Source organism: Polyodon spathula, chromosome 17 (assembly GCF_017654505.1).
Source record: "Polyodon spathula isolate WHYD16114869_AA chromosome 17, ASM1765450v1, whole genome shotgun sequence".
Lineage (NCBI taxonomy): Eukaryota > Metazoa > Chordata > Actinopteri > Acipenseriformes > Polyodontidae > Polyodon > Polyodon spathula.
In genome coordinates, this window is record NC_054550.1 from 24,964,372 (window position 1) to 24,980,463 (window position 16,092).

The 16,092-nt window shown below is 34.6% G+C and overlaps 1 long non-coding RNA gene across 1 annotated transcript; it reads left to right on the forward strand.

Annotated features, from left to right (window-relative positions):
- Nucleotides 1–696: 696 nt before the first annotated feature.
- Nucleotides 697–12,721, forward strand: LOC121330388. The gene is made up of 4 exons (XR_005951854.1): nucleotides 697–887; nucleotides 1,766–1,930; nucleotides 10,065–10,099; nucleotides 10,719–12,721. It is a non-coding gene; the product is annotated as an uncharacterized LOC121330388 (long non-coding RNA).
- The last annotated feature ends 3,371 nt before the right edge of the window (nucleotides 12,722–16,092 follow it).

The window sequence follows — 16,092 nt, forward strand, 5'->3', positions numbered from 1 at the left end:
TTGAGGGATGAAGGCTTTTTGAGAATGGGAAGATGTAAACTCCAAACTCTGCATACAGGATTACAGTTAAGAAAAGGACAGATTTTAAATCATCTTAAATGTGTCGTCTGGGAAATTTCATATCAGTTTGGCAACAAAATCAGCTGCAACCACTGGAAATAATCTCTTGAGTTGCAATATCCCTTGGTAAGTCATCTTGGTAAATTGAATTAAAGGTTTGTCTTTGCAAAGCCCAAGATAACCTGGGATGATGACCACACAACCTGGTTCAGCAATACAAGGATTATCCTCCTCAGCATAGCACATGTCAATGGCAACATATTAGGAATGAAGTGGCTTTGCTGTCCTTCACCAATTTGTCAACAAACTTGCACTGCAGTTCTTTGAATATACCCTCACATTAAATGGGCTGAGTAAAATGGCCCTCATAAAATACTTAAAGAAGAGTTTACCTAGGTTTTAAAATCAGTTTTATAACCTCTTAATAGCTTTATTAACATTATTGCTGGTCCCTCTTTTATTGTGCTCCAGAATCTTTTGGTCGTACCCTTAATTCAGCATACACAAATCTTTCAAATACTGTATAATACATTAGATGAACTGCTTCATCCTGGTACATTTGCTGCAGGCCACATCTGATTTCAGCTTGACCACTGGAGTGAGTTTGAACTACAACACATTTTAACAGCTGGCTGAAGGACTGAACCCAAGGTCACCCAAAAGGTGATCTATTTTGTGAAAAATGTGCTTGGACATTTTGTCCACTCCTATGTTTTTAGGCCCTTTCAGTCGTCGGATTAGGAGCAGGCCTGATTGAAGCAGTGGTCGTCAATCCCTTTGAAGTTGTCAAAGTCAGTCTACAAGCAAATCAGAATGCATTTGCAGAGGTAAAACATTTCTCCCAGTACCAATACATTTTAGTCTCTACAGCCCTTCACTCTTACATTTATTGTCTCATTTGTATGTCACTGTAGTTCAATCAATGACTCAGATATTGCCTAGGGCTGCTCATTAATCCCTCTGTGACAGTTGTGCTTATGATGTTGTTAAAGGTATTACCCAGGGTGTTTTATTGCTTTGTGCTGTTAATGTTAAAACAAGAACAGGGCACATTTCAAATCTGAATACCGTCAAAGTTTTTTTTTTGTCCATAATCGGGTGAAATTTTATACTGACATGTGAGTGAATATGTAGTATGCCACACCAAACAATATTTAGAGAGAGATTTACATTAAACTATATAAATCCCCAGATTCTGTTTTGAAATTATGCCCAATCGCCTTCAAGATTCATTATTAAGGTTCATATACACAGTGTCATGTTGGATTACATAGTATTATAGAATGGGAGTGGATTTGGGAAGTTTTGGCTACCTGCCCCCCAGATTCAGACACAAAACCACACACTGCCTTCCCTCTACATCCTTGGCCATACACTGTGGACCTACCTTCTCTAACCACAGAGCCGCCTTGTCTTCTAGTCCCCTGCAGCTAGTCTGATTCAACTACTAGACTACTCTAACCTCTGTCTCCACTGCATTGTATTTAGCTGTTGTGTTAATTAACAGATTGGGAAAGAGAAAGCTTCACTTCTTAATGCCCTAAATTTCTACAGTACAAGAAAGTCTGCTTTATTTTCTTATTTTGGTTAGGTTAATAATAAAACCTTGAAATGAACTTTAAATAATGGTGAAAACACTGTGCCTTAGAGAGACAATTGTATCAGTATACCTGTGATGGTACTTTTTTTTTCATGCGGTCTTCAGCAACCTTCAGCGTTTGGCTAGGCACGGAACATGATCCACACCAATGGGTTTGGCTTGCAAGGCCTCAACAAGGGGCTGACCTCTACCCTGGGTCATCATGGTGTGTTCAGCATGATCTACTTCGGGTTCTACTTCAACATCAAGAACATGTTCCTAGCCTTTCAGGTATGGCTATTTTTTTTTTTTTAAGAACCTAAGCTGAATAGACAAATATTTTGGACATTGCCTTTGTCTGTACTCATAGTTTTATCTTTAAAATTCAAATGCAGTGCCTACACAATTCTGTGGTTATGATTTCAATGGCCTACCTACACACGTGATCTACAGAGAAAGAGATTCTAAAAAAAAGATGTTATAGTAATGAGTCTTGTTCTTGCCTGTTCAGTTTGTAAATTAAACAGGCAAAAAAGAGCAAACGACAGAATAATACCCATATAACCTGTACATATTTGACCAAAAGGTTCAAATTATAGATTATAAAGGTCTGACTTTTAAACAAAACTTAAGCTGTGTTAAGAGGAAATTTTAGGATCATATATATATATATATATACTATATCCTATAGTCTATATATATATCTATAGATGTATGGCAGGCTGGCGAGTGGATAGAGGCCCAGAGACAGACTGCAGTTCAAAAAAAATATACTTTTATTATAAATAAACACAAAATAAAAGTGCACAAGGGCAAAATAAAGGGATTTAAACACAAATAAAGCAATACAAAAACAAAACTTGCAAAATTAAGGTTTCCAGGCTGGGCAATGCCTTCACTGGATTCACAAATCACAAAAAACCACAAACACCAACCTGCTTCCTCAGCTCCCTCTTTTTAAATGAGAAGCAGAGGCCTCCTTTTATGTCAGGTGGCTGGGCGCTGATTGGTCGTTAATCAACTAATCAACCCCAGCCACCTGAACATAATAAACCCAGGCAGGTAGGGGAAGTTAACCTCATCCCTGCCAATTTAAAGGACAGAGCTTTGCTCTGCCACAATATATATATATATATATATATATATATATATAATATATATATATATATATATATATATATATATATATATATATATATATATATATATATATAAAAAAAAAACTAGAGCTAACCTAGAGGTTATCTAAATTAATGAGGAAACAGACTCGGCTTTCATTTGGGGATTACAACTTTCTCTCAATCAGAGACCAAAAACGTTTGTTTGTGGCTTTAATGTTCTCTGTATCCTAAATGTTTCGTGACCGAATAATCAGTAAAGCAATGGCTTATTCGTCAGGACAGACTATATAAGCACCTGGACTATTCGACCTGACAAATTGGTTTTATAACAGTAATTTAGTAAATAGAGAAAACATCTCCCTTGTTCTGGAATGTATGGGACAGATATGATACCCAGCGTCTTGTCGTCACACACAATACTCTCTGATAAGTTTCTTAATACTGCTATAGGTACGTTATAAATTCCCAGATTTAGTTTTTTTTTTTTTTTATCCTTTTAAATTCTCATTGGCCAGGAGACAGATTGCTATTATATACAGTATTTGGGTCATTTTGTTAACCACATAACAGTACATGATAAAATTACTCTTTCAAGGTTAAGACACATTTTTAATTTTTATGATTTAATTATGAAAAAGTTATTGACTGGTAAATAAACTGGTCAATTTCAGTTTTTTTTTTTTGTATTCGGGTGATACAAAACTCCATTTAATGGACCCAAGAGAAGTGACATGCTATTCCTAATCTACATTAATGATTTAGATTCTGGTATAGTAAGCAAACTTGTTAAATTTGCAGACGACACAAAAGTAGGAGGAGTGGCAAACACTGTTGCAGCAGCAAAGGTCATTCAAAATGATCTAGACAAGATTCAGAACTGGGCAGATACATGGCAAATGACATTTAATAGAGAAAAGTGTAAGGTACTGCACGCAGGAAATAAAAATGTACATTATAAATATCATATGGGAGATATTGAAATTGGAGAAGGAATCTATGAAAAAGACCTAGGAGTTTTTGTTGACTCAGAAATGTCTTCATCTAGGCAATGTGGGGAAGCTATAAAAAAGGCTAACAAGATGCTCGGATACATTGTGAAAAGTGTTGAATTTAAATCAAGGGAAGTAATGTTAAAACTGTACAATGCACTTGTAAGACCTCATCTTGAATATTGTGTGCAGTTCTGGTCACCTCGCTATAAAAAAGATATTGCTGCTCTAGAAAGAGTGCAAAGAAGAGCGACCAGAATTATTCCGGGTTTAAAAGGCATGTCATATGCAGACAGGCTAAAAGAATTGAATCTGTTCAGTCTTGAACAAAGAAGACTACGTGGCGACCTAATTCAAGCATTCAAAATTCTAAAAGGTATGGATAGTGTCGACGCAAGGGACTTTTTCAGCCTGAAAAAAGAAACAAGGACCAGGGGTCACAAATGGAGTTTAGAAAAAGGGGCATTCAGAACAGAAAATAGGAGACACTTTTTTACACAGAGAATTGTGAGGGTCTGGAATCAACTCCCCAGTAATGTTGTTGAAGCTGACACCCTGGGATCCTTCAAGAAGCTGCTTGATGAGATTTTGGGATCAATAAGCTACTAACAACCAAACGAGCAAGATGGGCCGAATGGCCTCCTCTCGTTTGTAAACTTTCTTATGTTCTTATGTTCTTATGACATTTATCCAAAAATTAGGGTGTTTTTGTCTATCATATTGTTGCTCTTTGAGAATTGGTCAAGTCATGTTGCATATAGTTAAACATTGAATTGTGTATATGCAAACCAAAAGGGATGTACTGTATCAATAGAAATTTGACCCTGCATTTGTGATCCAAGTCTGTGGTCTTCATGAAAAAGTACCAAACACTATCAAGTTGCCTTATCCTTATTCCTTATTTACATTGAATCTACAACTTCCTCATCCTAATGTCCAGCAATACAAACTTTGGTTAGCTTTTTGTCAAACGGTCAAATGCTGATGTTTGTATTGAAAAGGCTTAGGTGTCTTTTGAAGATGGCACTGGTAATCTGGTAGAAAACCTAGACTTACAAAAACATTTCGAATCCTAGACATATGATCTGAGGAAGTTGAGTGACTGTTACGAAATATGCTAATAACACAAGATGTAAAGACATGATAAAATGAATCTCAACTCAAGTAATAAAAACATCATACAACCATCTAAATATAATCCAGACCTTAAAGATACAATATAACTTGTTGATAGTTACATGTGTGTGTGTGTGTGTGTGTATGTATGTATGTATGTGTGGTGTGTGTATATATATATATATATATATATATATATATATATATATATATATATATATATATATATATATATATATATTTTTTTTTTTTTTTTTTTTTTTTTTTTTTTTTTTTTATATTATACCCAAGTTACCTCAAAGTGCCAGAGAATTGGGAATAGCGCACTGATAAATTCTTAAGCAGTGTGCATGCACAAATGTGTGCTAGCAACACCAGTAACAAGGTAAAGCTGGGAGTTTCTTAGTGCAGCGATTTCAGTTATAGCTGCATGTGAGCCTCAGTTTTAAAAAGCTGTGGGGGTGGGGTGGGGTGGATTGAAACAAAAAAAGACTGGAATTAGCCCTTTATTTATTTTACCATTTGGGAGTCTTGTACACAAACAAGTGGTTTAGGAAGGCTATCTGGTGGAAGCTCCTGTCATTTGTAAAATATTCTGGCCAATTAGCTAATAGTACGCTTTGGATGTCTGTTGTTTTGATACAGTAATACCCCTGTATGATGTGGAGTCCAATTATACAAATGATCCCCATATGCCTTGCCAGCCTGCCTTTATGAACTGTGTTTAGAAATCCTCCGCGGGGAAATGTGAACTTCAGCAATTTAGACCATGTGTGAAAACGGGGCCAATCAGAAAGCACAGGAGAAAAGGAAGCACTAATGTGCACCGCTGTTATAAAATGTCTGTGCTTCTATGCAGGCTTTTCCGCTCATATCTTTCAGTGTCAATGGGTGGCGTTGGGGATCAGTGGCTATTTTCAAATTAAATGTGCGATTCAAAGGAGCTCAAATGTGTGCAAGAAAAATCTGTGCTTCGATAATTAACCTCTGGTACCTGAAATGTCTAGGTTCATAGTGATGTCCAGTCTCACTGTTGAGGTGTTATTTCCTACATTTAATCAGAATTAGACATGCTTAAGGACAAAGACACAGTGACGTGCAATCCAGCAACAAGATCAACTGGTTCCCAGACCTCAGATTTAACAGCTACTGTACCACATTTCCTTTGTTCTAAGCAAACCGAATTTCTCCCATTCCTGTGGGGAAAATGTTGTCCCAGAGAAGTTTTTAAACAAACTTTCCAGATGATATTCCATTAGGAGTGCCAGTTTCTTTTAATTATGTTGCATTAATTTGTATTGTAAGTCAATTTAATTTGTTTCCTGATGATGCAGAAAATGTATTTTGTCTCCTGCCTCAATTCAGAGCTAATTGAACCTACATTGAGTGATGTTTATAAAACTATGCAAGAATTTGAAAGTGGTTGTTTCACATAAATACATAGTAGAACATGCAAACTCACAATAATAATCCAATTACTTTAAATGAAATGTATGATTTTTACAATACTTTATAAGAATAAAAACATATTTTGCAAGGTAAGTTTTTGATCATAAAGTTTCCCTCCAGCAAGATTTTCAGGATTTAAAAGAGCTTACATAGTTTTTAATGTAGTACCAATTTGTGATAATACCAGATAGTTAGCGGTGGCCTCAACTCGAAACAAATGTCACTGTCTGAGGATGTGTTCAATCTGAACACTGCTGTGCGGTTAAATCAGGATTACTCCTAAATGTATGTCTTTGTTTAAAGTGTAACTTGGATACCACAGCATCCCAGCAATGTGGGGGCGATCCAATTTCTATCAGTGCCTTTGTTCTTTCTCAGATAAGTAATGTAACTTTGTACTAATGGGTCTTCCTTGGAACAGTTTACAAAGATTTCAATTGGTACAGGTTTTTAACTGCATTAAGGCTCCTTTGTATCTATCAGTTCCAAGTACTTCCAACTTGCTAGGACTTATCTGTAGCATTGTCTTGATTGTCAACAAGTAGTAATACAGGTTAAAGTAACTCCTTTCATAGTACTTTAGGACGTAGCTATTTGACACAGCTTCCAGATATATATTTTTAAAAGACTTTTGTCTGACTATGAATTGGATTAAAGACATAAATGTAAGTGGATTTTGTTATGATTTTACTTCATTTGGTTTTATTTTATTGTAATTGTCACCTATAATTGCTTCATTAATTTAACTGATTGCATGCACTTTAGAATGCTTCATGTTTACAATGCTGTAGAATTGTAGTGTAATAGAACTAAAAGATATGTTTCTTGAAATAATAATAAAATAAAAAAATCATTGAGATACACAGGGGCACCACATCAACATACATTTTAGAATTATTGAAATATTTATATGACAAAAACCTATTAATTGATATTCAGAGTGATTTCAGTATGGTGTGTAATAAACTGGATCTTTCAGCCATTCAAGTACCAGTTTCACCTTCAGAACTGCAAGACATATCAAAAAGAAACCTCAACCGAACTATATTGAGTTTGTATACTGTGCTTTATTCTATATACAGTTGACGTCTCCTGCTTTAAAAAAAATAATAATAATCATACCTGAAGTCACCACTTGGAATATAAAATGGTGACTCACAATTGGCCATGTATCTCGGCCACTAAATGGTATTGTCTTCTAGCTTTTGCCATTGTTTCAGTGAAAATGATTTTGTGTCTTGTATAATGACAAAGTAGTACTATATAGTAGTTATAGGATGGCGAGTGCCTTTTGTATGGGTTATATTAGCCTTGGTCTATTCCCTTCCACTTGTGCCGACACTCCCTCATAGAACAGTTTTTGTCATCCTAGATAAATGTATTTTAATTTATTGACAGCAGAAGAGTTCATTGCTGGTAAAGTTTTAGATTTTTTGTCTTCAAAATAAACATTTATTTGTAATGAATTTTCCCTTATTCGCATGGCTGTATGTAAAAATGAACCCATGACATTGGTCAGATTAGGAAGTAAAATATCTAAAATAAAGCGCTGTATACAAGTGCAATTTTATAAGCCATTTTACTGAGCTCTCAAACGGACATTGCAAAATGAGCTCAAATCAATGGTACACGAATATTAGGTTGACAGTGTATTAGCTAGGTTTAAATACTTTCAGTAGTTGTTACCATGTTTTTACTGAAGGTATTTATTTTGGCCCTGTTGTCTATAAATAGCCTTTCCATGTTTAGAACCAATGACACATGGCAAGCCATTTCAAAAGATGAGATATTTGAAAACCAGGAAGTGTACATGGATTCCTAAATAACATGATGTTGACTAAATATCTGGACTGAATTACATGCATAGCCCCAAGAGGCAGTACTCTGGATGAAGCTGATAAGTGTGTATATAAGCATCTCAAATGTAATTGAATATTTTGTGCCATATTGCATTTATTTTATTACTGGCCCAGAAGGCACACATCTTAAAGGCTAGAGTTCTCATGAATTAGCAAAACACAGTTGAGCTTCCTTTTGTATAAATTATAGTAAAATATGTATCTTTTTATTTTGTACGCCATTAATTGCAGATTAGATTCAGTCACAGAGAACTGAACTTGGATATTAATTGTTCAAGTCAACATCCCAAAGCAGGTTTTAGTTTGCTGTTTGTTTTTTTTCCTTTCAGACAAAAATTGCTCATGATTTGTAATATATATCTTTGAGAACTGAGCCCTATATTGCACATGTAATATAGACAAATGTTTACAATTGTGAAATAGAGAACTAAAGAAGGGTGTATTTTACTTCGTACTCCTGAACAGTACAAATTAAAATGCCATTTTTCGAAACAATTACATGTTCATTTATTGTTCAACTCTCAAGGTAATGGCAGTGAACCTGTATCTGGTTATGTATGGTATTGTACCCAAGTGATAATGTCAGCAAAGATTGTTTTGTTTTTAATACAATACAGTCTCCGCTAATTACTGCACTCTTTAGGAGCCCAACATTTTCAGGTTCTAATGAGCTCTACAGTACAATTTTAATAAGTTTCAGAATAGTTGGGGAGGCATGATTGAGTAGCCTTATTAAGAGCCTTGTGGTCAGGAGGGAAATGGTCTAACTGCCTTAGGATGAAGGAAACAGGGTATTTTAACCTTGAATATAACCCAAATTAGCCTTAGAGCCGTAAAGAGGTACGTGGTTAACTACAGTAATAGCTCATACTGGCCAGAGAACTGTATAAGTGCTAAAACTAAAAATTCCAATGTAATTAAATTGAAGCTAAAAGGGAACACTTCAGTATTTTGTTTGGTTTCCTGTAGGAAATGTCAGTGGGGAGTGGTGAAAATTATGGTCACACAGCCACTTATGTAGATATATAGATTGACAGTAAGAGGCTGAAATGTTTATGGCGCCTAGTTCAAACGTCTTTCAGTAGTTTATTTCTATTTTTAAAATGTACACTTTGTTTCCATGGAGCAAATTTTGTACTAAATCGACAGCTTCTGACATCTAAACTATTAAAATATTAAGTTGCATTTGAATTGTTTCATCCAGTACTTGTGTCAACACTAACATCTGTTTTTAAAAGGTGATGTGCTCCATGTAGCTTACAAATACATTTAAATGTACACTAAAGCCTTACTTTAGGGACACCTCACAATTATGGTCACTTTACTCCTATTAACAACAAATCCAACTTCAATGTAAAGGACACCCCTATATTCAGTATTAAGGCCACTATCAGCAGTCCCTGGCTCTACTTTTTTAAACCTAGGCTCTGCACTTTCAATTCATTAACGAGAGGGATAATAGATTTTGCACTTAATGTCTTTCTGCTGGAAAATGTCATTTATACTGATCTTCATGCACACATACATTTCTGCTGTATCTCGTGCACCGCACTGGTTCAGTTTCTATACACTGAATAGCATTTCTCTAAGCAGTTTCAACCACACAGACACCAGGAACCAGTGAATTCCCATGTGTGCCTGCAGATAAAACTCCATTTAGGGGGTGTAAATAGAAACGGTAAACAAGGTCTGCTTTCTGAAAGAATACACAAACTTTAAAATACTGTAGTCTACTAGCTACAGCTTTTTTTTTTTTTTTTTTTTTTAAAAAGCAGACACTTTATGTATTTGGCTTAACAGGTCTCTTACAAAATGAAGTGATTTTATCTGGTTAATTTGTGTTATGAGTGGATAACCCATATGATGAACATTTTCTTTTTTTTTTCCACAGGTATTTAACATCGTATAAGGGATTGGTACCCACAGGTAATACAATTAAAATTATTAAAAGACCCATTGTATAGACAAGACCTACTGCCTGTATTTAAAACAGGGCATCTGTTCTGCTTTGGTCCCACCGTGACTGGGAACCATTTATTTACATCATTCTTTGAGAGCTGATTGAGTTCATGTTGAGTTTACACTATTAAAAATGTAAGCCTTTTTGTCTAGAATTGGTGATCAAATTAAAATATTAAACACTTTGCACCTTCCAAACGATGCTGGGTTTTATGCATTATTATAATAAACATAATAATAAGATTTTATTCATACAAAACCATGATCGAGTCACATCGCCATGATTCTTTGTTGATAAATACCACTAATGGAAATGCAATCGCAAATTGCGTTAAAGCAGTGACTGCATTGACTACAATAGCTTTGTTCCTTTTATTTTAAAGCTTCACCTTAATGAAAAGGTGACAGATATGCATTGATACTTTTGCACGTTTGCTGAAACATTTTGGGGGTAGATACAAATTAAAAAATGGAAAATAACATTAAAGCCTCTAGTTCTTAAACTTCAGCTTATCTCTCCATGCAGTTCACATTGAAGCAATGTGCATTAGTATTAGTAAATGATCTCCTCTTTTTTTCTGTCCAGGAGGTGCAGTGATGCTGCTAGTTTATGAATACACATGGCTGGCTGCAGAACTACTGGTGAAGGAAAGCCAGTCACCCAGAGGAAGTCTTAATAATTTGAAGATGTTACATATGATGTTAATCCACAAAAGCAGCAACTATTTTTAGGAGTTATTTTCCATTTTAAAGCTATTGAATACTGTAGAAATTATACAGGAGATGTTTTTTTTTTTTTTTTTTCCATATAGAGATACAGCATCCCCTTTCTTTACCCAAAATCAAATAATGTGTTCTGGAAACTAACACATGGTTTCCGTATACCAACTTCTGTATACAACGTCTAATTCCAGGTTTGGCACAGCTCTGTAAGTACTTAATTGCAGCTGATTAAAACACATGCCAGTTCCAGAAAACGTTAGTGCAACAAAAGAAAAGTAAATAACTCGTGCCAGACAACAATGAACTTAAGTGCTGGAGTTCAAGTTTTTGGTATGATTTTAGTTTTTAAGCAAATCCGCTTTTTGCTGTGTTAAGTGGGTGCTGCCTGTTTAGATAAAGCATGATTGAAACTTAAACTTAGTGAACAAACATTTTTTAACATTTTACTCACGTTTTAGGTCTCTTTTAAATGTTTTACCTTTCTTCAATTCAGCCTTATGGAACTTCTCAGGGAACCAGTCTTTAAAAAAAAAAAAAAAAAAACTTTAGTATCTGTCAGTATAGCTTTAAAGCTGTTCTGTAAAAGTTAGAAGAACAGCATCATTATCTGTGTAACAGTATAGTTGGTTCAGACTTGCCTTATCTAATTACCTCCTTGAAGACAGTTTATCCTCTTTAAGCCATGCATTATTTTGTGCTTTACTGCATTTTAATTCCTGACCTGATGCAATTTTTACATAGCAAAAATAAATAAATAATAAAATTGTTTTTTTAATAAATGTTATACAGGTTTAATTCAACAGAAGAAAGTGGCTTATGCTTCTACTCTGATTTATAGCAAGAATAACAATTTAACCACAATGCCTAATATAAAACAATAAATATGGTATCACTTTTATTGTAGAAATAAATATTGATGCTGGACACTGTATCAAAATTGATCATATGCCATGCTGCATGGATATTGTTTTAGGCCAAATCTGTCATGAATCTGCTACATGCAAAAGGATTCTCTTATGTTTCAAAGGTCCATTATCGCCCAGTAATGAACCTGAAGTTAGCTGTTTGATCATGAAGTAAACATTAATAATCAACAATTCACACTTAACTCTCAGGCTTACTGTTGATTCATTGTGCAGAAGCACTGAAAGAAACAGAGTAGTAGTAGAGTCTCCATTATAAAAGTGCACTACAATTATGTTTTCCCATGGTTGTAATATGCATTTATCCTAGTTTGCCATGTTTTTATTATGCTGTACTGTAGATCTCTTGGCTTTGTCATGCTTACCTGTTTACTCTGCTTTCACTTTGCTTTTTTACACTTTGATATAAATAGTAGCTGGGTGCTAATATGAATAAGTGCTGAAAGGATCATTAATTGATTGTTCATTATAATTGAATATTAAATTATGTAATTGATTAACTCCCTCAAACTGCAAGAGGTGAATTGTGCTGTGGAATGTTGCTGGATACAGTCAGATACTGAAAAGGACCAATACAGTTACAAACCATCAACTTATAAAAATAATACTTTTATTTAACGAAAAAGCTATTTTGCGATGAAAATATGTTTACAAGATTGGGACAAAGACAGTAGTCTTATCATTGTATGTATTTGTTTGCTTGTTGGGAGTAGTTGATTTTCACATTGGTAAGAAATGTATGAATTTGTCTAAAGGCAGCTTTGATCAGAAACCAGAGGCCATTCTATAATAAAAATACAATTGTTTTAAAAAAAAGTTATGATTTTTACATTATTAGAAACACTTGATGAAATTAGTCTTCTTGTCTACAGTTGGACATGCCTTATATTGTTTTTATAATTATCGCCCACTTGCAATGCATATTCCAGGTGACAGGAAGCAGGCATATACCTATGTCACGTCCATATTTGTTTCCTTTTAAAAAAAAAAAATGGGCCACCAAAACCACAGCAGATTTAAAAAAATGCAATCTGCCATCAAGCAAGCCTTAGCAAAGAACCATTCTTTGTTATTCCTTTTGCTTCAGAATGATTCATAAGCTAAACATCTAGGCAGTTGTTGACTAAAATAACAGGTGTGAAAAATTGTGCATAGCTATGGCTGTCACAGTGAGTTAGCTGTATGCATCTACAAACTTAAATGTACTTTACTGTTTTTTGGACTTAAGTATTGTGAGTAATTATTCTAAGTTTCCTGAATAATAAGTGATTACTAATTGCATTATAGAGATTTGTTCTATTCTTTGAAATGAATCTATATTTCAGGCTCCATTTTAGCAGCAAACTTGTGTGTGTGTATGTATGTGTATATATATATATATATATACACACACACACTCTTTCTGAAGTTCCTTATTAATAGTATTTTGTTAAATACTACTATGCATGCATTGGTTTATGGGGCTTCAGTATTTGTTCAGTAACACTGGGTGTCAACAGCTCCTGAACAACCCCTCACCTCTTTGATAATCCCCCCACACAAACAATTCTTACCTGCTAAGAAGCATTGATAAACTGTTTGATTTAAAGTATTGGTCCCAATACACTCCATTCTTTTCTATGCCAAGGAGCTATATGAACCATGTGAATCATCATTCTGGAGGTAGTTTCAAGTCTGTCCTAGCAGAACTAGCACTATACTGTCCACGAAAAAGAAACTGGCCTGCCTTCTGATCTATTGAACCTATAAACCATTAAGTAAAATATTGCTATTTCAGTGTAATCCCACCGAATTACCTAATTGTGTTATAAGTGTATCTCAAACTCTTCATGCATTTCAAACTGCTAATGTAAATCAAATTCTGTTTACTTTTAAAAAAAAAAAAAAAAAAAAAAAAAAGCTCTGGGGGACTTTTTAAAGTAGCCTCTGAAATGCAAAATCCCCAAAAAAGAAGTCTCTTCACCTGCCTATACGGACATGTTTTTTTCTTGAGCTGTGCAAACGTTGTATATATTTCCATATCCCCTTTCCATGAAAGACCGTTGGAAAGTATCAAAAACTTAACTAAGAAAACAAGAGTGTGAGCCTTGGCTCAAATAAACATCAGCGCTGCTAGACTGGAGTGGAGTTTTAATAAAGCAGTGCTGAAAAGGTAAGGGGGAGTAAAGAAGGCAAAACAAGGCACCCGCTGATTTCTGAAGTAAATCTAACATGAAAAAAGCTACAAAATGTTGAAAGTTTGTCCTGTAGTGAAACCACAAAAGATCATAAAGGTAAAAAACTGCAACTTACACAGTTGCCCTTTTCAATCACCATGTGTTGCTCTTAACCTCTCGCCCAACTTCTCCTAAGATATCCCTTAAGGAAACGCATGTCTTTTTAAAGCTTTATGGTTCCACAGCTATGCAAACTTTGAAACCACAGTGAGAGGAGGGGTGAGGAATTGGCTCCCTGAAATTTCAATGAAGAATTTTACATTTTAGCAAAACTGGAAGGAAATGCATCAAATTGAGAGTAGAGCTCCAAATATAATTGCAATTATTTTTCTTTGTTTAGATATCCTTTCATATTTTGTGGCATTTGCAATTCTTCTAAATGGGTTGCTCTGAATCTGCTTTCACTTGGCTTTAAGGTTTTATAAAGCTTGTGTGGCCGTTGGCGAATGCTGGGAGTGAAGAGTCCTCCTTGTTCCATTCGAATCATGTCACAATGTAACCTTTGAACTCTGTCTGCCCCACCCACTCTTGCTCTGTTTATATATGCATGTGTAGAGTAGGTGGCTCATAGTTACCACTGCACATGATTTGAATGGAATGAGGAAATCTTGTCCCTCGAGGCTCATTGGATTCTCCAGACAAGACAAAAAAAAAAAAAAAAAAAAAAAAAGCTCATAGCCTGGTAAATACTGATGTAGAGCATCCAGAACCACTTGGATGATCACAAGTACCATAAAACACTGTTCTATTTCTACCTGTCTTGATTCCAGACAGGGAAAAAGTAAAAATTGAATGTTTTGGTTGTTTGCCAAAAATAAATACTTGATGTTATGTGCAAATTTTGCCATGTCCATTGAAATTAATTTATCAACAATTCTGAATCAATTTATTGCATAAAGTCTATTATTATTTTGGTTTATATTATAAACAGTATTACTCTATACCCGTTGCATTACAAATATTCTTGATTTACAAGTAAAAGGCCCCAAACTTTCAACAATCTGAGCAGTGAATAAGTCTGACAGTGTAATCTGCACATTTAATAGGCATTAGAATTATGTCTTAATCAATTCATTTTGAACTAGTATAAAAATCAAATGATGATGCCTTCCAGACATACAAAACTAATTCTTTTTTAACCCTATGTTGCATACTTTAAACGGAAACAGCAAATGTCATCATAATTCAACAAATCCCCCAAATCTCCTATCTAGGTCTTTTTTTTTTTTTTCTTGTCAAAAAATAAACAATTTTCAAAAAAGAGAAAGATACTGTAAGATGATAAGCATAAAAATAATCAAGTGCATCTTACTATCAACATTTTAAATCATGAAGTAAAACTCTGGATCAAAAGCAACAAATGTTTAAAGTCTCAGAATGGCATAATGTGTGCAAACAGTACACCATCCGGAAATACTGCATAATCAAGAAATGATGACAAACATTTATATTTTTAGTTATAAGGAAATAAAAACAAGATGCTTAATAACTCTTCCATTATTTTTTAATTTAAAGCATTTGAGATATAAAAATAAAAAAAGGCTTTATACATATGTACAGATACAGCCTTATGATGTACATCCAATAGAAACACAATTTCAGCTTTGAATTAGACACCCTGGCTTGGGATTATCATAAAAGCAAGAATCGTCTTTCACAAAAACTCTGGATTTTGAATATTTTTCTAATAAAATTCAAGTATGAACCCTCTGAGAACTAAGCAGTAACATTTCTAGGGCTCTGATATTGTTTGAACCCCACTTTTCTTTACCAATTATTTTGTTCTATTTCTGACCCAAAATACAACAGTGATTTTTTGCAATACCTTAGTAATATACAGTATTATGGTCAATTGTAGGTTCAGCAAAGCACTCAAATATTTTTTTTTTAGTTATCTACTTTACAGTCACATGCGTAACATGAAATGACTTGCTATTTGACTGCACTCTCTCTTGTTAGGACTAGGAGTGGGCAAACCAGTTTTGCAAAAATCCCTTTAAATGTGAGTCAAACAGAAAGTGCACAGGAAGTGACATCACTGCATGGGCTTCCTGGTCTATGGCACCCTAGCCTGTCACTTTCTGAGAACATTTTGTAA